The sequence below is a fragment of the Leuciscus leuciscus genome (assembly GCF_965113295.1).
Source record: "Leuciscus leuciscus genome assembly, chromosome: 3".
NCBI classification, from domain to species: domain Eukaryota; kingdom Metazoa; phylum Chordata; class Actinopteri; order Cypriniformes; family Leuciscidae; genus Leuciscus; species Leuciscus leuciscus.
In genome coordinates this window covers 13,564,699-13,587,751 of record NC_138727.1, presented here as the reverse complement: position 1 = coordinate 13,587,751, position 23,053 = coordinate 13,564,699, and the positions used below count along the sequence as shown (strand labels likewise).

The 23,053-nt window shown below is 36.9% G+C and overlaps 1 protein-coding gene and 1 long non-coding RNA gene across 2 annotated transcripts in view; one reads left to right on the top strand and one right to left on the bottom strand.

Annotated features, from left to right (window-relative positions):
* LOC309495921 overlaps positions 1-23,053 on the bottom strand; it is a 385,613-nt gene that overhangs the window by 343,958 nt on the left and 18,602 nt on the right. The gene's annotated exons all lie outside the window — the stretch shown is intronic.
* Positions 22,528-23,053, top strand: part of dlc1 (DLC1 Rho GTPase activating protein) — a 118,343-nt gene continuing 117,817 nt past the window's right edge. Inside the window, exons 1-2 of the mRNA XM_082165741.1 lie at positions 22,528-22,664; positions 22,758-22,993. The gene's annotated coding sequence lies outside the window, so the exon portion shown is untranslated. The remainder of the gene's footprint in view (positions 22,665-22,757; positions 22,994-23,053) is intronic.

Sequence of the window (23,053 nt, the reverse complement as noted above, 5' to 3'; positions counted from 1 at the left end):
TGTGTGAATGTTTGAGTGTTTATTCGTGTCACAACCAGGCCCACATGGAATATGCACACAGAATTTCACAGAAAGATGAGCAGAATTGAAACACCTGTTAATATTCACAGTTTTACACTTTCCCCAAACCTTGCGTGTTTGTTTATTAAATATTTGGACATATTTGATTAATGCTTTCTGTAATAAGTGTGTAGTACGTATATATTCATTTAATACATTGTTAAAACCTTTTATAGTCAGTGCAGAAAATGCTGACTAGCAATACTGTCTAGGTCTGCTCATAATTGTCTGAGTTATAATAAGTGCCTGACTAAGAAGTTATTACAGCCTCTCGATATGCCTTTAACCCTGTTCCAACCCCAAGTGAGTTGTTTACTGTTATTTAAGGCAGCAATACACAAAATGAAGCCTCATACAGAGTACCTGATACGCCGCATAAATCCCCAAATGAAGTGCACGAGAGACTCAACTTACACTCGCATGTGATTCAACGCAATTTGTTTTTTAAATAAGATGGAACTAATATTTTTCAATACTCAATAAATAGATATACGCACTGCAGTTCAAAAGTTTGGGGTCAGTAAGGCTTGTACTTGTACCAGCTAAGTCACCACCTCCTCACTACATTTCCCATCATCCTCCCTGGCCCTCACCTGCATGCACTGCCCAATCACAGAGATCGTTGTCACCTGCACCTGCACATCATCTCCTCATCATAGTCAGCATAAAAGCATTCACCTTACACAGTCACTTTGTCTGGTCTTGTCCGAGTAAGGGCTCACTTCCCTGTCTCTTTTACCTTTCAGTGATTGATGTTTAAGTGTGATCGTCTACTGTCCTGTGTATCCAAAGTCTCCTTCGTCTTCCTGGTTCTGGTCATCATCCAGCTACTTACCTCTCTCCGTTCCATTGTGTGTACTCCAGCGATTTCTCACCACAGCATCCACGACCTCCATCATCTGCAAAAGAACCATGAACTGTCAGTATATCTCATCCTCATTATTCAAAGACATTCACCATTATCGTCACCCACTGGTACTCACCACTTCTTGTTTCAATAAACCTGTTTCTCACTCGTATCCTTTTGTCCGGAGTCTCTGTTCCATAACACAGTTCTTTTGGTCTGGACCAATAGAAAGTGATACATTTGATATGATACATTTAAATGATACAATGATACATTTAGTCCTGGTAAGCTCAGTGGTTTTCACACTGTACTTTTTTTTTTTTTTTTTTTTTTTTAAAAAGCTTTAATGATGTGTAATTTGTGACTTTATCAAAGCAAGCATTGGGCTAAATGCTTGGCTAAATGTGCTTGTTTTATGGGTGTACATATGATGGTATTTTTACTATCTGAGAACTCACAAAGAGCTTCTAAAATGTGTAAAGGAGGCAAAACGGCTCCGGAAATTCCTCCATTGCACACAAGCAAAGATCTGCTGCAAGGAGATGCATTCCTGACACCTGTACTGAACTGTAATGGGCAACATCACTCCTATGAGAAGTATCATTGAGTATTCTGTACTTTTGAGGGTCATATAGTACCTGTGACATTGTGTCCTGCTTTTGGTTTGTTTAGTCAAACCGCACCAGAGTTTGTAAGTGGACTAAGACCCCCTTGAAAATGTGGGTCTCGGTTCCCTTGTTTGCTGCACAAAAGATCTGGCATGATCCGCTTGGGTGTTGTGGTGATTTGTAAATGACAATGGCCGTATAGAGACACAATAATTGATCGTTTTCTCTCGTATAATGTGTCATAGTGGACTACAACCGATGCCGCATCTGCAGCACTTCAGGACACCACGACAAAGACTAGAAAGACCCCCATAACCGGTTCAGAGGACAGAAGCTCTACCGTACACAGATTTCAAACGTGGCAAAATGAAAGAGAGACAATTGTATTTGTAACGATCACCAGCTAGAGTGGCCTTGACAGCCACCAGAGGGCACTCTATCTGGTGATCGCGACGAAAGGAAAGGTTTGTGGAGTTATACGATGCTCATGATGCTAATATAGCTTATGTAGCTATATGATGCTAACTATGATGTATCCTCGAGGGATACATCATACAGAGTAAAAAAAAAGAGATGTTGGCGAACGATAGCATATCGTTAGCATAGGCACTTCAGCAACCCGTGAGTACTGGAATTAGCATTAGGCTAGTAAACCAAATTGTTTGTTTACGCTCTTGTTTCCAGAAGTGAGTCGCTAGTTTCACCTTCTCAATGACATAATGCACATGTTAAAGAAGGCCAGCGACAATTGTTTGAAATGCATCGCGTGTAGTCTGACATGTTTCTTGTCCACGACACAAGAATTTAGGAGTCAAAATCACATAATCTGACACGGTGACTATCGATTCGTAACAGACAAAAATAGTGTGCAGTCTGAACCCAGCCTTAATCGAACCAAACGTGCCAATATAATATTGTTAAAGATAATAATTAATATTTCACAATAGTTCGGTTGTTTTTGATTATTTGTTTGTTTTTAATAATAATAAACATTAAAAAAATATCACAGACCATAAACTATTGAACAATATTTTATATAATCAACTTTTCTCTTAACTAGTTAGAAATGTGTGTTCACTATGTTGAGCTCTAGTGCCCAAATGATAGCTTTAAAGCACATCAGGAATGTGATTATGTGCCTAAAAATGTTGTCTAGGTGGGAGGCTCACTAGATTTTGGAACAAATTGTCTCTATATCCCTCAGACCTGCACTTTTTGTGTGGGTTAGAAGGCAGTTTGTTTTTCTACATTTTCTTTCTTTTTTTTCCTCCAATTTCCTCACCAAACACACAGTGAGCTTGAGTTGGAGAACTCTAAATGAGATTAATCTTTAGCCCAGGTCATGAAATCCCCTTTTATACAGTTCTATTTGAAATGGTCAACTTGCAATAGCTTATTTTCTCCTCCACTTGTGTGAATTTCTGCGTTATTTACTGCACAAAGCAGCGAGCCGAGATCTCTTCGAGATTCCCATAAACCTGCCACCATGGTGGCTAATCTCCTATGTTGTGGATGTTAATGAGAGTGTGTAGGCTGATGAACTTGCATACGCTGCTCTCTCCTCGATCACCTCGAGCTCATGCACACTCCTCACGTGCACGGCCCTGAGTCTTCCCGTGAGCCACTTCCTTCTGATGCTGCTGTGGCAACCGTATCTAGGGACAGCAGTGTTGCCTGGACCTCTTCTGAAGTAGTCATGCCAAAGCTGACAGTTTCCAGGAACACACACACATGTACACACACTTACATATGCTCTGGCTATGCAAGAGCCCATCTGGCCTGATGTATGACAATACACTAGGATGACTACAGCTTGCTGTGTGACTCACACTTAGTCTGGGAAAATATTCAAATATTTTCAACCATGAAATAGGCATTGGAAATCTCCATTTTGATGAAGAATCGTTCAGTTTCTTTCTTGTTATATGAAAAGGATGGAACATTCAGAAGCCATAACCTTTCCCTAACAGGCACACAAAGCTTTTTCTTCACAGTCAAACACGAGCATGACCTTTGTAAAAATAAACATGATTCAAAGTTCTTGAGAGATTCTTCAATGGGAGTCAATGCCAGGAAGACCACAATCTGCTGAAGCTTTTAGCCGGTTCCGTCTCGCTGTCTCTCACATTGTATAGCAGAGGCTTGTCTCTGGTATCATGCTTCCATATTCATCTCATTTCATTTGCACTGTGGGTCAGATGGCTTTAATTTCGCTGACTGCACCCCGGCTGGCCAGAACACTGATGCAATAATGTGGCAACAATAGAAAGCTGTGCATGCTGTGGGGAGCTGTGCTGGACAGGCTCTGTTTTGGCATCCCATTATTCTAGGTTTGATTTGTTTTTGTGGGTTTGCATCCACAGTGCGTCTCCATAGATTTGTTCTTTGACCATTCTTGCTGCTCCCCCCATTTAGACTCTCAGCTAAGCCTTAAAAAAATCTAGACTTTATCAGTTACAAGATAACTTTCATTATCTAAACTAACAAACAGTTTTGTCTTATGTGTAACAGATTGTTAATGTATTATATTTAGAATTGTATGTAGCAAGTAGTACATTTAAAATAAATCCTATACGCTATATGAATTATTGAGAAATGATCAAATTGAATATAATAACATATATGTATATATTAAATTGAGAAATATTTTATCTTGGTATTATACAATACCCCCTAAATTGTTTCAACAAATATTTTGATTTAATTGCTCTAATAATGTCAAGCAGTGTAACCATCAGGAATTGGCAATAATAAAATAAAAAATCATACACCAATATTGAGCTTAGCCTTGTTTTTTCATAAAAACTCGTCAAAAATACAATATAAAGAAAAGAGAAAGATCAACAAAATTACTTCCTACTTATTGGTTATATCACGCTTAATTAGATGAATTGGACAAAAATATAAAAATAATACTTTAGGTAACACTTTATTTTAAGTTGACTTACTATGATAATAACAAGAGTAAATTGTTAATAATTACAAGTAACTAAACCCATAGTAAGTACATACAGTTAATTCATATTAATCAATACTTATTTGTGTAATTATACTGCAACAATAGCACCTTAAAATAAAGTGTAACCATACTTTAAATGTATTTAATTATTTATGATTACAATCTTTTGGACAGCCTCACAAAGCATTTGAATCACAAAATTAAATCATTAAAGATTCATATTTATTTCCAGTATTCAAGTCAGAATATCATTTTTAAGGTATAAAAAAAAAATAAAATAAAAAAATGAAAAGGAATGAAAAGGACAGCATTTCAGCATATTATGGTTATTTTAAATGTCTGTTATGCAATTTGTAACCCATTTGTGTTATATTAATGCCATAATGCTGTTAGAATGGCCCTACCTGTTCCCTATTTTCATTTCTTTATCCATACATTCATGTACCCAGACACAAAACACACACATGGTGAGGCAACAGCACTGTAACAAAACTGTCCTGAGTTAACCCTCAGCTGAAACCAAAGAAACCAGACTGCCACCTGCTGGAGGACTCGGGGGAAGCCAGTGAACTGTCAGCTGGGAACTTCACAGTTTTTTACAATCACTTGGACACATTCCTTGATACTTAGGTCACTTTTTCAAAACTCTTCACACAGTTATCTTAACTAACTTTCAGCTTGGCAGAGCAGTTAATTTCACCTTCAAAACTTATTAAACTACCAAAACACTTCATACATGTCTCATATCAACTCCTTCCTCTATAACACTGGCAAAGATTGTCAACCAACAAAAACACTTTGTCATTCATAAAACAACAATCAAAAAAAAAAAAAAACATGAACCACAGGTAGCATTACAGTGTTTTCTTTTATAAAATGTCTTCACAAAACAAGAATGACACTATAAATTACAGGAACGTCTGTCTGTTTGTCTGTGTGTCTGTTATTCGCATATCTCTCGAACCGTTAGTCCGATGGATTTCAAACTTGACAGGAGTCTTGCTACGGGCACGAGTAAGTGCAGTGCCAAGTTTGACGTTGTTTGGATAAGAAATGCAAAAGATATTGGTGAATATATCGGTAAAAGAAGCACTTAGAAGGTTGTGGTTTAAAAATAAACATTCTGACATAAACACTCTGTCAGCTAAACATTAAGGCGATCACACCTAACGCGTTTTTCAGGTTCGAAAACGCGAGGCGCACAGCACTTACCATCACACAGATTGAGCAGTGCGCTACGTTTTTTTTATGTTGCTAGGCAACCACTGAAACAGCTGTCCTGTCAGTCAAGTAAATGTCAAATCTGCCTTTTATGAACTTTATTTACTTTCTGTTAACATTGTGGTAGTGACGGTTCGTGAAGTCGTTAAGCTCCTGATAACCCGCGAGAGCACCACAAGTTCATCCTCCATCATCGCACTCTCCGGGCGTTCAAGCAACTGTAGCTTTCATCAGTACAACGGAAGGCCCGCCTCTCCATTCATTCGATTGGACAGTGGAAAAAAACACAATGATGTCGGGCGCTTTTTCCGCTCGGAGTTGCTTTTTTTCAACTTCAAAAACGCGAGGCGCAGCAGGCGGTAAAACGCGAGGCGCAGCAGGCGCATAAACAGCGCGCAGAACGCTCGCTGCCATAGGAAACCAATTGATAATAGGCGCCTCTCACTGCCAAAAATGTGTCAGGTGTGATCGGCCCCTAAGTCAGCTACACTGTTTACTTCTGAATATTATATTTTATTCACGGCTAGGGATGTTGCGGTGACGGATTTTTTCCACCAGTTAATCGACGTGTAAAAAAAACGGTAATCCCGGTGTCACCGGGGTTGCGTGTCGGGGATTTCGGGTGGCCGAAAATGCGGACGTGCACACGTCTCAATTTACTTTCACTTTAATTAGCGGCAATTCAGTAGCATTTGTAAGAATTAATCATGGGTTCATTTATTTTATTCTTAATAAAAATACACAAAACAATAAGAAACTCGCTTGTATTACACACATCTTTATTGCAAAATGAATAATAACTTAACACACCATGCAAAAACTAAACAAAAGCACTTATGAAACACCTTTAAAGTGCATTTATTAACAAAACGAACCACTGCACACATCGTGCAAGTATCAAACAAGAAATTATATTAAAAAAATCACTATTCGTTAAATAAAGTGCCTGCCTTTTTCAGCAAAAACAAAAAACACCGCACAACCATCGAATATGAAACGAACGAACATCAAAAAACTTCGTTAAATAAGGTAGCCTACCCGAATAATCACTGGACACTTAAGTGCAAAAAAAAAAAACTAATATAAAAATTAAACTCACGTTAAGCTGTAAAAAAAAAAAGAGGTAGGCCTATTAACTGCATACACCGTACAAAAAAATTATAAATAGGCTAAATGAGAAACAATAAACGAAAAACCTTCATTTTAAATTGCAACAGGGAACAAAACGTGATCACACTGCTTGTTGCATACATTCTTACATATTCCTGGCCAGAAAAGCCAACATATTTACCATTTCTGGTTTCAAAAGAGATCTTGTTGGGGTGATTATGTTTCCCATCGTGCTGAACACTCTCTCGGATGCGCAGCTTGTTGCACAAACACAAAGATATTTTTTGGCTACTTTTGCCAAAACGGGGAGCCTATTTTGATTTTCTTTCCACCACACCAGAGGATCTGTCTCAGCATTAAAGGAGGTTTTGCATTTCGCTTTGAAACCATCTTCCGCCATCCTTTGCCAGTTAGCTCGCCTCACTCTCCTCAAATGATAAATGAAATCGGACACCTGCTGCTTTACTGCGGCGCTCGTTCCGCTTACGCTAAATTACGAAGGCACGTAGTCACTAACTGAATTAACTGCTTTATTGCTATAGGCTAAAACTTCAACACGATGGGGACGGTGCCGGTGGTCAAGTGCTATGACCGGTAGGTGGGTTAAACACCGTGTATCACCGGTAACACCGACTATCGCAACAAGCCTATTCACGGCCATCATTTGTAGTAGCCTATTCACAAACTGTTTGCTCAAGCGTAGCGTTTTTTCGGAGTTCACTGTGTAGCCTGTTCCCTGAATCGTCGCGCTTATTCATCTGTTGATGTTGACTGAATCTGTAAGTCAACTATGCTGTTTACTTTAGAATATTATATCTATCTATAAATTACAGGGAAGTCTTTCTGTCTGTGTGTGTGTGTGTGTCTGTTATTCGCATATCTCTCAAACCGTTAGTCCGATGGATTTCAAACTTGACAGGTGTCTTGCTACGGGCACGAGTACGTGCAGTGCCACGTTTGGCGTTGTTTGGATTAGAAATGCAAAAGATATCATTAAATATATAGTTAAAAGAAGCACACATTGGCTTTTGCCGTTCTAGCCGCTGGCCACTCCCCCTCTCACACTGCACTGACTAGAGACAGAGAGGGTCGAAGAAAGCAGCGGAGCTTAAGTAGCGTTTTCTTGGAGTTCACTGTGTAGTCTGCGCTTATTCATTTGTGGATGTTAACTGAATCTGTTAGTCAGCTACACTGTTTATTTCTGAATATTATATTTTATTCTGCTGCACTTAACGTTATCACTACTGTGTAATAGTAGCCTATGCTATTCCCCAACTAAACATATCCCATTCAATGCGTTCACAGTCTCTTTCACGGCCATCATTTGTAGTGGCCTATTCACAAACTGTTTGCTCAAGCGTTGCGTTTTCTCGGAGTTCACTGTGTAGCCTGCTCCCTCAATTGTGTAGTTCAATTTTCCATATTTATTGTATGTCATTATGTCAGTATCAGTATTTGCTTTCTACCATGCACAAATACAAATTTCACTGAACTTTTGCTGTGTAATTGTAACAATGAGCACTCAAACACACCGAACCAACAATTACTAAAAACACACACAAAAAACTGATTTTGCACGGGCACTTTGCACTAGTCTTTTTAAAATTCACTGCAGTTTATATTACGGTTCATGTTTACATTACAGTACAAAATCAATCCTACATTTTCCCGTTTTGTATAGATAGTAATGAACTGGAAAGACAAACATCCGTGAAGATGTTCAGCTACATCTAATGTATAGTTTTGATAGTATTTCATTTTTTAGATTTAGCATATTTCAATAATACTTTAGAAATGTAGCAAGTTGCTGTCTGTCTTATTCGGTTTTGCATTATGTTAGGTTTTGAACTACTGTTTTGAAAGAAGCATGTAAACGTGCAAATTGGCCTGTAGGTACATGGAGTTGTGGCACTAATTGTGTTTAAGTGAGAAAAGAATTCATGTAATATGCAAGAAGTAGTCATTGTGCATTTTGTACTGTAAATGGCCATTAGCTATTGTTCACTACAAAATGTGATGCATAACATATTCAAATCCCAGATTACACATTGAAGGAAACAACCTGCTGTATGAGCTGATAGTATTTTGCCATTCATGACATTTAATACATTAATAAAAGGGTTTAGAACACTTGTTCATCAGCAGTGCAAGCACAAAATAGATCAAACCATCTGTTGTGACACCCCCACCCTTATGAAGCCCTGTTACTATTAATTGTAACAAGTTCAACCAGTCTAAAAGACAAACACACAGCATGTTAATGAGGTACGCTGTGGGCAAACCCACCTCCAACTGACCTACTTTGTGTATCCAGGCGGACAAAATCATCAACAACTTTTTGGTGGTGTTATTTATTTACAGCTTCTTTTGTATTATCCCTTTCTTTTTTTATCTTTTTTTATTTTTTAGGGAGAAATGCTGGAAAGAAAAACTCATTACCAACATATGGTCTCAGTCCAGCAATACCCGCCCACTCCTGCCAGTCATGATTTGCACGGTTCTGATTGGCTGATTGTGCTCATCAGTTGCAGATGGGAGCTTACTGCCTTCATCAAGGGAGGAATATAAGCAGCCCAAATCGCCTTAGCTCTTTTTAGAAGAACATTAGAAGGCTTGAGTGTCTGGTAATTGTGTTTCTTGTAATGATATGGATGGGAGAGAGTGAATGAGATGAACACAGAATGAATGAATAGAGGGGGAGAAAGAGAGATGAATAGCTCTTTGGACAGACAGGTGTGGTGTTTCTGGAGGAGGATGAACACAAACAGGCCATCAGAAAGACTATAGCTGAAACCATTTCTGTAGCTTGGGTTGGGTGGCTCTCAACCAAGGGTCCAGGGCCTGCTATGGAGCCTCAGAAAACATCCAAGGGGGCCTCAAGGTGACTTAGGTTATTTAAAATAAGACAATGAAAGTATTAAAATAAGCTAAAACAGCTGAAAATCAACTTATTTCTCATCTTAATTCACTGCCCAACAACTCATTTTAAAGGTGTTGTTTTTCTAGATCTGAATTTTTAATTTAATATTAATTTCTATTATGCCAAACTCTAAAATATTTTATCAGGTAGAAATGTCAGTAAAACTTTACAATAACGTTCCATTTGTTAACAACAGTTGATTTATTAACTAAAATTAACTAGCAATGAGCAATTCACTTGTAACAGTATTTATTCATTTGTGTTACCATTCAACTGTTCATTGTTAGTTAATGCTAGCAAACAGGTACAATGTTGAATTTTCATATTAGTAAATGTTGAAATGAACATTGATTAATATTAATAAATGCTTTAGAAATATTTTAGTGTAGTTCATGTTAACTGTTAACTAATGTTAACAAATGGAACATTATTAAGTGTTACTGGAATTGCTACTTGTGAATTAAAAGAATAATCATTAATTTAGTAAACTTCTACACACACACACACACACACACACACACACACGTTAGGTTTCGGTATCTTTGTGGGGACTCTCCATACATAATGATTTTTATACTGTACTAACTGTTTTATGTCCCCTAACCCTAAACCTACCCATCACAGAAACCTTTTTGCATTTTTACATTTTCGAATAAATATCATTTAGTAGCCTATGTTTATTAATCCATGTGTCTCATTGGGGGGTCCGCACAATGTAGGTGATCTCAGGTTTTACTGTCCTTGTGGGGATATTTGATCATCACAATGTACAGTAGTTTAAACAAGTACACACAAACACTTGTACATCTATCTTTGTAAGGACATTCATTGACAAAATGCAATCTCTAGCTCCCTACCCAACCCTACCCATCATAACTTATGGCTTGTTTCCATCAAGCACTACAGTACAGTACAGTATGATTCGGGACAGTAATCCCTGATCTGGCTTGCGTTTCCACCTCCAACAGTACCCTTACTTGATAGGTGTAGTGTATGCCGGAAAGTAGAGATTGACGTCATTCTTGCACCAAGAAGAAAGCGACACAGTTGACAACAATATAGGACACACAGCAGATCTTGTTCTTGCTTCTCGGCATGTGGCTGTTTGTCACAAGAAGAAGGCAAGCTTTGTTTGAGCAAAGGCTGCAGGCTGCATAGAAAAACACAGCCGAAAAAGCACACACAAGTGATGATTCTCTGTCAACAACTTTCTGCAGTGACTCTAGCTCCACCCTTTACCAGACTACTGTGCTATAGGTACCCCGACGGAAGGGTCCAAAAATAGTCCTAAAAATGTGGTACCATTCACAACTTCTGACAATCGAAATGGAAAAAATTGTGTACCGTACCGCTCTGTGGAACCGAGCCATAAGAGCCTAAAGCCGGGGACACACTTAACGACTGTAAGGGATGTGATTAGGTGATTAGGAATGTAATTTGATACTTTCAACTGATCAGTGACAGTTGCGTTCAGTCGGTGTTCAAAATCTGATCCAGTCGTTGGAAACAGTCTGTAAGTGTCTACAGTTCAGTCTTAGAATGCTTAAGCTAGTCGTTAAGTGTGTCCCTGGCTTAACCCGAACCCTTACTCTAACCCTACCCTTAAACTATAATTATAACCTTATGCCTAAAACCAAGTCTTCACCCTCAAACTGGCCTAAGAGTGAGGATGACCAAGATCCTCACTTTACTCTTTTTCCTCACTCCGATGATCTAAAACTCCAAACGGTCCTCACAAACATAGTTGTACAAGTACACACACACACACACACACACTCAGGTTGCAATAAAACGCATACTTCATTAAAAAATATTTCACCAGAATACAAATTTGAGGACAATGATGCCAAACGCAATTGGCTCTTTTATCATAACCAATCATCATGTTACAAATTTGAATGTGTAGAATTGCAAATCAGAATGTAGATATATGGCAAATAACCTCTTAAATTTCAGTCTGTTCCTCATGCAAAGCTTCCATGTGACTTTAGAAGACTTCAAATATCATATGGACTACTTTTTATGATCCTTTAACAGTGTTCTTTGCCATTTTTTTAAAGCTTGACAGCCACTAGTTATTGAATGAAAAGAGCAGCACTATTTTGCATAGTATCTTGTTTCCTCAAGAAAAAAGGTAAGTCATGCAGGTTTGGAACATCATGATGGTGAGTAAATGATGACAGAACTTTAATTTAACGATGAACTCTTTACGATACAGCTGATCTGCTGTGACTGTTCCCTTTTCACAGTGTTATCAAGACAAGACATCGCAGAGATACACATTTGTTCCTGTTTGTGCCATGAGGTGTGATTATGTGGTCTGTGGGCATCTAAAAGACATTTCTTTAAAAGCGCTATGACACTGTTTCTGCTTTGGGTCAGTGCATCAAACCACATGGGCCACCGAACGCTCCAGACTCCACCGCACAGGAAAATATAGGTGAGCGAGTGGTGGGGACGGAAATAAATGGAGCAAGAGAGAGAGATCGGTCCTAATTAAAACAGACTTGTCTAAAAAAACGAATCTTTGAGAGGTGTTATTGCGGTTAATGAGCAGGAGGAGAGCTGCCCACATCTAATGACCAATGATGCCCCTTTCCACACAACGCAGGAAAACACTGACATTTGCCTTCCCCTTCTCACACTTCATCACTCACTAGAACATCAGTCACACAGAATCCCTCGCCCCCTTTCTTGCAAACACTCTCACAGTAATGATGATGAATGGTAGAGCACATTTACCTGACATCCACCAACTAAAGATCCAAAGCTCAGCAAGTTTAGAGAGATGACTAGGTTTTTGCATTATCTGAAGAAAATTTGGGTGGTGCTTATGTGTACAAAACTCACTGCTGTGATGCTTGGGTGTTGTGGCTGGTTGCTAGAGCATCAAATGTGGTTGCTAGAGTGTTTTGAATGGTTGTTAGGTTGTTGCTAAGTGGATATTTACAGGACCAACCCGATCTCACGGCAATTCATACGTATTTTACGAGGTGGCTAATTCGTATGACCTCACTCGTACGATTTTTTGCTAAATCGTACATATTTTACGAGTTGCCCAGTTCGTATGAATTCGTACGAATAACCAACCCGATCTCACGGGAAAACGTACAAATTTTACAAAGTGGCTAATTCGTACGAATTCATACGACCTCACTCGTACGAATTAGTACGATTTTTGCAAAATCGTACATATTTTACGAATTGGCCAATTCGTATGAATTCATACGAATGACCTACCCCTGACCCCGCCCCTAAACCTACCCATCACGTGGGTTTAGACAAATCGTACAAATTCGTACGAGTGAGGTCGTACGAATTCGTACGAATTAGCCATCTTTTTATCATTCGTACGAATTCGTACGAATTGGTCGTGAGATAGCGTTGGAATAACCTACCTCTGACTCCGCCCTTAAACCTACCCATCACTGGGGTGAGGTTGTACGAATTTGCCACCTCGTATTCACTCATACGAATTCGTACGAAATGGTTGTGAGATAGCGTTGACAGGACCAAGGCAAAAGATCCCACCTCCAAAGATTGTTTGGATGGTTTTTTTTGTTTGTTTTTTGCTATGCAGAAAGAGCCACCATAAAATTCCTCTAAATCTCAAACAACTGTGTTTTCCTAAAGAACATTATAGGGAAACAGAAACATGATCAATGTTTAATGGCTAGTGATTGGGCATATTCAGTCTGTTATCTTCTCAATACCTTTGCCAAATTCTGAAACAAAACAGATATTTAATCATTCATTATTTAATATAATTTAGTTTAATTTCATTCAGGCTTTAGTCACATGACTGAGTCGATTTGTATGTCATATTGAAACAAATAGTCTAGTGTACTAGTGCATATTATATTAATAAATCAACCAAAAAATACATTTCAATATGCACACATTGCTGTATTTGGAAAAGCAGTAATAATGCTACATTGTGTTCTGAAAGCAAATGCAAGTGTAATCACATAAATTGGTAAATTGAGTCTGAAAAGAATGAAAGTGAAAACATTGAAAAACAATTATTAATTTAAGATGAATAATGAGAAACATTCAAGGGGATGAACAATTTTAACTCAATTTAAATTCCCATTAAAAACATAATTACCCAAAGAGGACAGAGCGATTTAATCAAAGTTGGTAACGGTTTTGAAAAAAAAAGAGATCAGTGCAGGGGCAGTTAAGGCCACCGTGCAGAGAGAATACAAGAGCATACAACTCTGCAATAAATCCAAGCATCCGAGAAGTCAAGCACTGTCACCATTGAACTTGAAAATGGATCGTCATCCAGAACTGTAAAGGCAGAGAAAAGCTCAGTGCTCAATCGAGTGCTTTGACAAAGGCCCAAGTGTGTGTGTTTGGGGGTCAGCCATGAGCAGAGATCGTGGGAACAGGATATGGTGGTTATTGCATATTGTTGTGGTCCTGATCTCCAGGCTCAAACAATCAATTTAAAGCTCAATGTAGGGGGTCCATGTTGCCAAAGAACACACTGGTAAGCTCTGGGATCGACTCCTATCCCTTGTCAAACTTTGCTTTTATGTCAGTTTAACTGTTGTATATCTATTGGAAGATTTACATCTTAATTAAAAACTGAGTTGTAAGCTTAACATATCTTCACCTTCCTAAAATAATTGCACAAGTCATTTTGTCAGGTTTCTCAGAAAACACAAAAAACTGAACCAATAACTGAGGTTGAGTAGATTTTCGTTCTTCTTGATGCTGCTGCCATCTTGAAAAGCTTGTAAAATTGCACCTTGTAAAATATCACACTCTTGACATAGGCCAATATACCACAGGGGTAGAATAACATGATCTGTTCATCTGAGGATGTGGGCGATTTTACCAGAGGTGGCCAGCATCATGAGGAGATGACTTATGCAAAAAAATAAAAAAAAATTGTCAAAAAATTACTTATTTTTGGAAGGTGACAATATAAAACATACTTAGCATACAAAACACACATTTAGATATTACTATAGGCATATAAAGCAGCTTCAACACTAAACCATACATTTGTTGTGCTGCTCCTACTGTACTTGACTTATGTGTTATCATTAATTTGATTAAATAAAATAGTTTAATATCTTATTTTTAGTTGAATTAAAATCAGTATTATTGTTTTGTTTTGTTTTGTTTTGTTTTGTTTTGTTTTGTTTTGTTTTGTTTAAAAGCCAAAGCCGTTAATCACAAACATTTTAGAAATAAAAAAATTATTTATATTTATGTATAACTGCATTGAGTTCGATGTGAATGGATGGGGTCTTTACATATCCCATTTTGTAATTACATATTGATTCTTTTTTATTAATATTCTTTTTTTTTATGAAACTGATGCCATTAATTACCTACTAATTAATGTTTTCACTGCCCTTAAATTGATACCTAACATTTTTATTTTAAATGAAAATAGTACATTTCTGTTTTATAGATTTAAAAAACTGGACCTGTTTATTATTAAAATTATTATTATTATCATCATTAGTATTAATGTTGTTGTTGTAATCATCACAATTCCATTGTAAACTAAACTTTAAAATTTTGAGAAAACAAAATGTTATTTATTACTGCATTTAGTAGCGCTTTGAGTATGTGAAAGGCGCATTATAAATAAAATGTATTATTATTATTATTATTAGATTGATATAATGGTATGGAGTTTTACATATCCCATTTTGTCATAATTACATATCGATTTTTTTTTATAAAATGGAAGACATTAATTAGTTGCTAATATTTTTTTTTTTTTGCTGCCCTAATATTTTTTTTAAAAAATCAAATGTCAATTTCTGTTTTATAGCTTTAACAAAATAAAAAATTGGATCCTGCTTCTTCTTTTTCTACTTATTATTAGTATTCCTATTCTTGGTCTGGATTTGTATTTAGAAAACTGAAGTTCACAAATACTTTTGATGGATATGCACAGTTGTACCTGATCTTCTTCCTCCCACTTTCCATGCAAATGATGGAACCGTTTGTCTTCTATCTCAGTAAGCAGTTGCCTGACATTTGCATCAGATATGAAGTTGACAACTTTTTCACTTTACCCTTCAAGCGAGCAAAACTTTCCAGCAGCCCCACGTGTCCACCTCAAGTTAAACTGACCGTCCACCAATAATAAACTATACGACACAGGAATGTGGGAGCATTTCCTCTGGACACTCTGAGCAATGCTTATGGAGCACAGGGCAGACCAGATGGGACTTCTGAGTACTTCATGAATGGCTCATTCTTTATCCAGAGTCATGTGACTAATGATGCTGTAATGTGAGAGCGGAACTCTCATGGTCCTAAATGGGCATGCTTCCGCTCTGGAGGAGCGAGTGTGGGTGTGTTTCGGCATTTTGTAGCAAAGATGACAGGTCTTTCATGTAAATGCACCTTTTCTATTACTCATAGCTAAATAACAGTATAAGCTTAATCTCAAATGATGAATACGACTCAGAGGAGCAATTTTTTTTTATAGTATGCATGAGCTGTTCATGTATCAAGGAATTATGATTTTCAATGTTTTAGGAAATAACAGTTCTTTTTGGTCAGAACGGAAAATTGGATAATGAAGCTGAATATTGTAAATGTACTTAGTGGAGAAACTGAGTCACACATACATATTGGGTTTCCATGTTTGTTTTTTATATATTCAGACATAAGGATTTTAATACTGTACAAACTGTATATTGTATCCCCTAAACCTACAGTACCCATCAGAGAAAACTTTCTGCATTCCCACTTTTTCAAAAACATCACTTCATGGGGACCAAAAAATGTCCCCACAAGAACAAGGATTTTGGATATTGCCATCTTTGTGGGGATAATTTGTCCCCATAATGTAGGGTTTACCAAGCCACACACACACTATCTTGGTCACAGTCTGATCTAGACCTACTTTGTCATGAGTTCATGTGATGTTTGGCCTCTGGTCAGAGGAGCAGGAATAGCAGTTAGAAATAGGACAGTACAGTTTTCCCATGAAAAACTCATTCAAACAACCTCCCACACACACACCACACACAAGGCTTCTATCTGGGAGCTTGTGAGTGTATTCAAAATCAATTTGCTTAACTATCATGGAGTGAGTGAAAGGATGGTTTTGGCTATACAAACAGAAGGCCATGTGACAGAGAGCGTGTTTGTCCGTTTGGGGGTTTTATTATCTGCATTTCAGTTTTGTCCGTTTTGTCAGTTTCCCGCACAATCATTCCATATGTGGTGGAGCATTATCTTAGGTCCACAGAAAGTCAGTTTGAATGTGATGGACAAAAAGAATGTGACAGATACAGATATCCAACATTTTAATTTTTATTTTAGAAAAACGTACCTGTGGTAAACGTACCATTTTTGTTGCATGTTTCACGACAGTTTTAAAGTGAAATGTCCAGTGAGTGGCGCTAAAAGCGTGTTTCTTTTTTACCGGAACAGAGGAACGTGAATATGGCAACGTTTCATTTGGAGATTGTATCACCACAGTTCTGAATTGAATAGTGTAAACAAATGCAAAAGTAACATAAAAACACAATTGTTACCATGACATTTGAGCGTGACTCGTTTTCCACGGGATTCATACCCGAGTTCTCCGCATCATAAGTACAACTCAGTAGGCTACCAGCTGACCTACCGAGCAAGCTTAGTATTTCGGTAAAACCGAAAATATGGAGCTGGTTAAGTGATGCAAACTCTAAAATGTATTAGTTTACAAATCAAGCACTATGGTAAACAAAGTTTTGAGGTCACAACATTTTGCTAAGAGCCGCGTGAAAAGTCTTTATTAAAGCAACACCAAAGCACTTTTCGTCTTCGGTCCCCCTACAGGTTGGAAGCGGAATTGTCCATTACTGTTGTCGTAAATAATTTAGCCTGCCGTCGCACGCACACTATTTGTTTATCCAACACCAGCTTTGGAAATAACGATGTCCACAGACAAGGTAGAGTATGTTGCATGATTTTATGAAAGTATGATGTATTGCGACATCAGAAACGAAGAAAAACTAAATAATGACATTGCTTGCTATTTTTTTTTGCTATTGTAACGCTTGCCGTAAAGCAAGTCAAATTTGTAGTTTCTTATGTCTCATTCGAACTACAGATCCGCTACCCGATCTGGCAAACTTGCATAGTGCGGTTATAGCCGATAGAGAGTCGCAAAGCTAATGCAGAAGTGCCGTTCACCCTGTTACGAATTGATGAACCACTGAAATGATTTTGGAAACATTATTTCAAGGTACAAAATAATCTTTGGTGTTGCTTTAATCCATAATCTGCCCTGTAATCATAATTGTGTGTAAAAAAACGATTAAAAGTGCTTGCTGTTTTACTGCCTATATTGTTCATTTCTGTTAGAAACTGCAGAGATATGAACATTTTGCAAAAATGTTGCCACAGGCACGTTTTTCAATGAGTCTGTGTTGCGTTGTAAAATTAAAAATAATTACATGTTAAAATAAATGTTTTCTATTTGAATATATTTTCAAATGAAATAAATTTCTGTGATGTCAAAGCTGAGTTTTCAGCCTCTTTACTCCAATCTTCAATGTCACATCCTGGCTATTATGATTCAGAAATCATTCTAATCTGCTGTTTCAGTAGAAATTTCAAAAGAGCATTTGACATTACATATCTAAAGTACTATTAATATTATTATTAATAGCATTAATATGTAACTCATATTATTTGACTGCTTAGAAGATTTTTTGTATTTCCATAGGCGTAATTTGCAGTTGGGAAGTGTGCAATGTCCCCAACATTAATTTTGCCAAAGTATTTTTTTTTTTTCTCACAACATTTTGAAAGCCACTGAAAAAAATGGTTTAGATGGTTTAGGTGAGATGAGTTATTGGCTTTATTGAATGTATGATACTAAATGGGATTTCTAGTCAAAATACATTGTCATTTTATTTTGACAAGAAATCCATTTTCTTGCTGCGAAATATGAATATTTTACAGAGGAAAGTGTTTAGATATAAACTCCTGCTGTACGTAATACATCATGAATAAGATGAACGAGTATCAATATATGGATCACTCATTCAGAATGCCAAACATTGGGCATAGTTTTCAAGTATATATATATATATATATATATATATATATATATATATATATATATATATATATATATATATATATATATATATATATATATATATATATATATTTGTATTTATATATATATTTGTTGCATGTGATGCGGCATAAAACCTGTACCTAATCAAATGCGTGTGTGTGAAGCGGACCTTGCAAATAAGCAGGAATAACACTAGGAAGATGGATGAATAGACGAATGAATGGGTGGATTATATTGTTGCATGTGGCTAGAAACAAATCATACAGTTCAAGGCAAAGTTTACCCAAACAAATTTAATTCTGTCATAATTTACTCACCCTCATGTCATTCGTGTGTGGAACATAAATTAAGATAGTTTGAGAAATGTCTCCGTTTTTTTTCATTTTACAAATGGAAACCAAAATGGTTTGGTTACCAACATGAGGGTGGTATATTATGACAGAATATTTCTTCTTCTTTTTTTATTGAACTATTCCTTTAAATCATAACATTAACATTAAATCGCAATAGTAACATTAGCCTCATTAGCGTAACTTACGCTTTTCTAAACTGTGTTGTGTTGCTGGACACACTCATATCACCAACAATCACTGTTGCAGGAAATTTCAAACCCCCATTGAAAGAGAATGACTTCCGGTCGATTTGCCACTGCAAAAGGCTGTCAGTGTGAACGTCCATTTCCTCTGGGTTCCAAGTCCTTTCCCTTTAAACAACAAATAGAGAGTGAGAGAGAGAGAGAGAGAGAGAGAGAGAGAGAGAGAGAGAGAGAGAGAGAGAGAGGGTGACCGTCAAGAAACATGTCTATATTAGGTAATAAATAGCCAACTCACACAGTGAAATGCACTATACCTATTTTGAAGCTGCCCAAGAACAAGCAAGCCACTGTCAAAGAGATTTGACATGGCCCTTTTCCAAGATATGGAGAAAAATGTCTCTCAAGCAATCCTGGCTGACAGTTCTAGTGATTTTTTAAGACCTCTTAAAAAATAACTAATAATAATAATAATCATTATTGTTGTTATTTAATTTTTATTTTAGAAAGTACTTCTATTAAGGATGTTTATGCTAATATAACAAGAAAAACAGTAATTTTATATAAAGTCTATAATAAGTATATAATATCAACAAAAACAACAATAATAAACTATAATAACGGTAATAATTATTTTATCAATATTTTAAGTATTTGTGTAAGGAGGTTTGAGCCAAATATTATTATTATTATTATTATAGAGTTTAAGTGTTTATAACACTTTATAATAACTTGTATTAATTAATAATTAACAAACATGATATAATCTTTAACAGATCATTATTTAATGTAAATTAAAATACTTACAAATACTAATGCATTTTTACATTTACAAATTCAAAAAGGTGTTTAGCTGCAAGTGAACTGGATGTTCAAGAGAAAACTGAACAATATAAGAGTGGCTGGTCTTTATTCTAGGTGTCTTTACTGTGTACTTACAACAAAATAATAATAATAATAATAATTGTTAAGTACAATGTATTTATTGTGTTCATGTTATAATGCAAAACCCTCTTGCTGCTGTTGAGGTGTGATACAGGTATGGGTAAGGTTAGGGACAGGTTTGGTGGTACAAGTAGGGTCAGTTTGATCACTATAAGAGAACATGGTTCAAACTGTTTGTATTACATTGTTTTGATAAATGAACTATTATTTTAATTTTTGAAATACAAGTATTATTATTTTTTCTCCTGTTGATGTATGATTCAATATCCTCTATTTAGTATATAGTATACTAAGTGTTGAAGCAATAAAAACATGGGTAAGACCTTATTTTGAAGGTCCCTTTTAAACATCCTGTTGACTCAAAGTAACTTTGCACCTACATGTCAACTAACTCTCATTAGAGTATTAGTACACTGTCTGCTTAATATCTGTTAACTCTTTATTGTGATGCTCCCCAACAGACATTCTACTGACTATCCTTTGCAACTACATGCCAACTTATTCTAACCCTAACCCTACCAGTCTACCAATTCTACTATCACTCTAATGAGAGTGAGTAGACATATAGGTGCAACGTTACTTGTAGTCAACAGAACATGTTAAAGGGACCATCAAAATAAAGTGAAACCAAAATTACCATTATGGGTAACACTTTATTATAAGTTTCAGAAATAAATCACTAACAAATATTAAATTATGCTTGACAGATTATTAGTTAATATATTTACATAGCTAGAAATATGAGTATGATAGTAAACATACGAATGTTTACTAATGAACTTATTAAACATTACATAATGATTATCAGATCATTGTTTAAACTGAAATGCTTATAAATGGCAGTAAACTTTTAATTCATACAATCATGCACTTTTTAAAAATCTACAAATGATTTTGACAGATGGTTTACAATGATTAATGCTTAACAGACATTTTACAAATGCTGAATTTTAAGCACTTCACACACTATTTATGTTAACATATTATTTACAGTCTGTAAAGGTAATACATTCTTATTTGTTATTTTTTACAAACCATTTATTTGTTCATGTTTTTTGCAGAACCCAATCTTGAACCTATTCATTTATTTCATTTAGAACCTTTATGGACAGTCATCTCAATTGCAAAAGAGTGTCTCAAATGACCTGGATTCACCCTATTTACACATCTTTACAAATCTTTTTTTTTTTTTTTTTTTTTTTTTTTTGCAGTATTCAATCTAAAGTTGAAACTATTCATTATTTGTAAATGTTTGTAAATGTTTACTAATCATTTACTACCTTTATGTGCATTGGTCTTTTAGCTATACAGTAACAATGCTTGTGTACAGGGTGGTTAGTTGAGTTGCTTGCAAGCATAAGAAGAATGCTTGAGTTGTTGTGTTAGTTATCAGAAATGAGTGCCAAAGCATTACTGCAATCTGACTTGGCCCTCTGACTCAAACCTTTACACAGCACCCTGTCTGCTTCTAATCAAAACTGGAGAGTGCTTTTCCCAGCTAAGACACTGATACACACACAGAGAGAGGCGTGGAAAGAGTGTGTGTGTGTGTGTGTGTGTGTGTGTGTGTGTGTGTGTGTGTGTGTGTGTGTGTGTGTGTGTGTGTGTGTGTGTGTGTGTGTGTGTGTGTGTGTGTGTGTGTGTGTGTGTGTGTGTGTGTGTGTGTGTGTGTGTGTGTGTGCGTGTGTGAGAATGTCTGTGAGAGAAAAGGGAATGTGGCATGCCGATTTTATAGGAAGAATTAAATGTTATGAACAGCACGGAAAGAGAGAGAGAGAGAGAGAGAGAGAGAGAGAGAGAGAGAGAGAGAGAGAGAGAGAGAGAGAGAGAGAGGGAGAGAGAGAGAGAGAGAGAGAGAGAGAGAGAGAGAGAGAGAGAGAGAGAGAGAGAGAGAGAGAGAGAGAGAGAAGTATACAACTGTCAGTTTCCAGAAGAACTGCACATTAGAGAGAATATGAAGAGGCTGGTTTCTAAAAAGAGAATTTGAGAAAGCAAGAGATGGAGGAGGAGAGAGGGAAAGAGAAACAGTGACTTGAGACTGTCAAAAACAAAAAGAACAGTCATCTTAAGCAAAAACTTCTAATACCGTCAAGATGACAACATGCTCTCCACGTTTCAAAGCTCCACGTGTCTCTGTTTTCTTCTCCTCCTCCTTGTGTCTACCAGGGAGAAAAGGCTTCAACAGGAACTGACCAAGATTAGTGATCGCCCCAGACGTCTGGGGAGAGATTGGTCGAAGCGAATGGCTTCCTCCTCCCTCTTGTGGAGTTCTTGCATCATCTTTCCAACCGCTTTATTGAAGGAATAACGCAAATTGGTTGCAGAACCAATTAGGGATGCTTATTGCAGAGGAGCGTTGCCGTTCTGACAGCTGAACATTTGATATATCAACAGAACTGAAGTACTAGTCTAGAGGCTTCAAACTTGGATTCATATCTATACATCACCTTGGAGAAATATTTAATACAGTGTATTTTCCTCTATTTCTCTTTAGACCTCTTCAAAGTAGGAATTGTTTGGACCACAGAGTTGTTGTTGACCCCTGGAGACACATGACCTTGACGTCCTGGCTGGCTTGAGAACAGAGCTAGCTGTGTCAGAGGGTGAGCTCACCACACGACGGGGAGAGTGGGTAACTGACCGCTCCATCGCCACAGACGAACGGTACCAACACGGGGTGACACGCTCACAAGGCCAGAGGAAAAGGAGGACAAGAGGAGAATCGTTCAGGTACTAATATTTAGACTGTCCGTCTGCTTATCAGTCTCTTTAAAAATATCCACTGCGCTG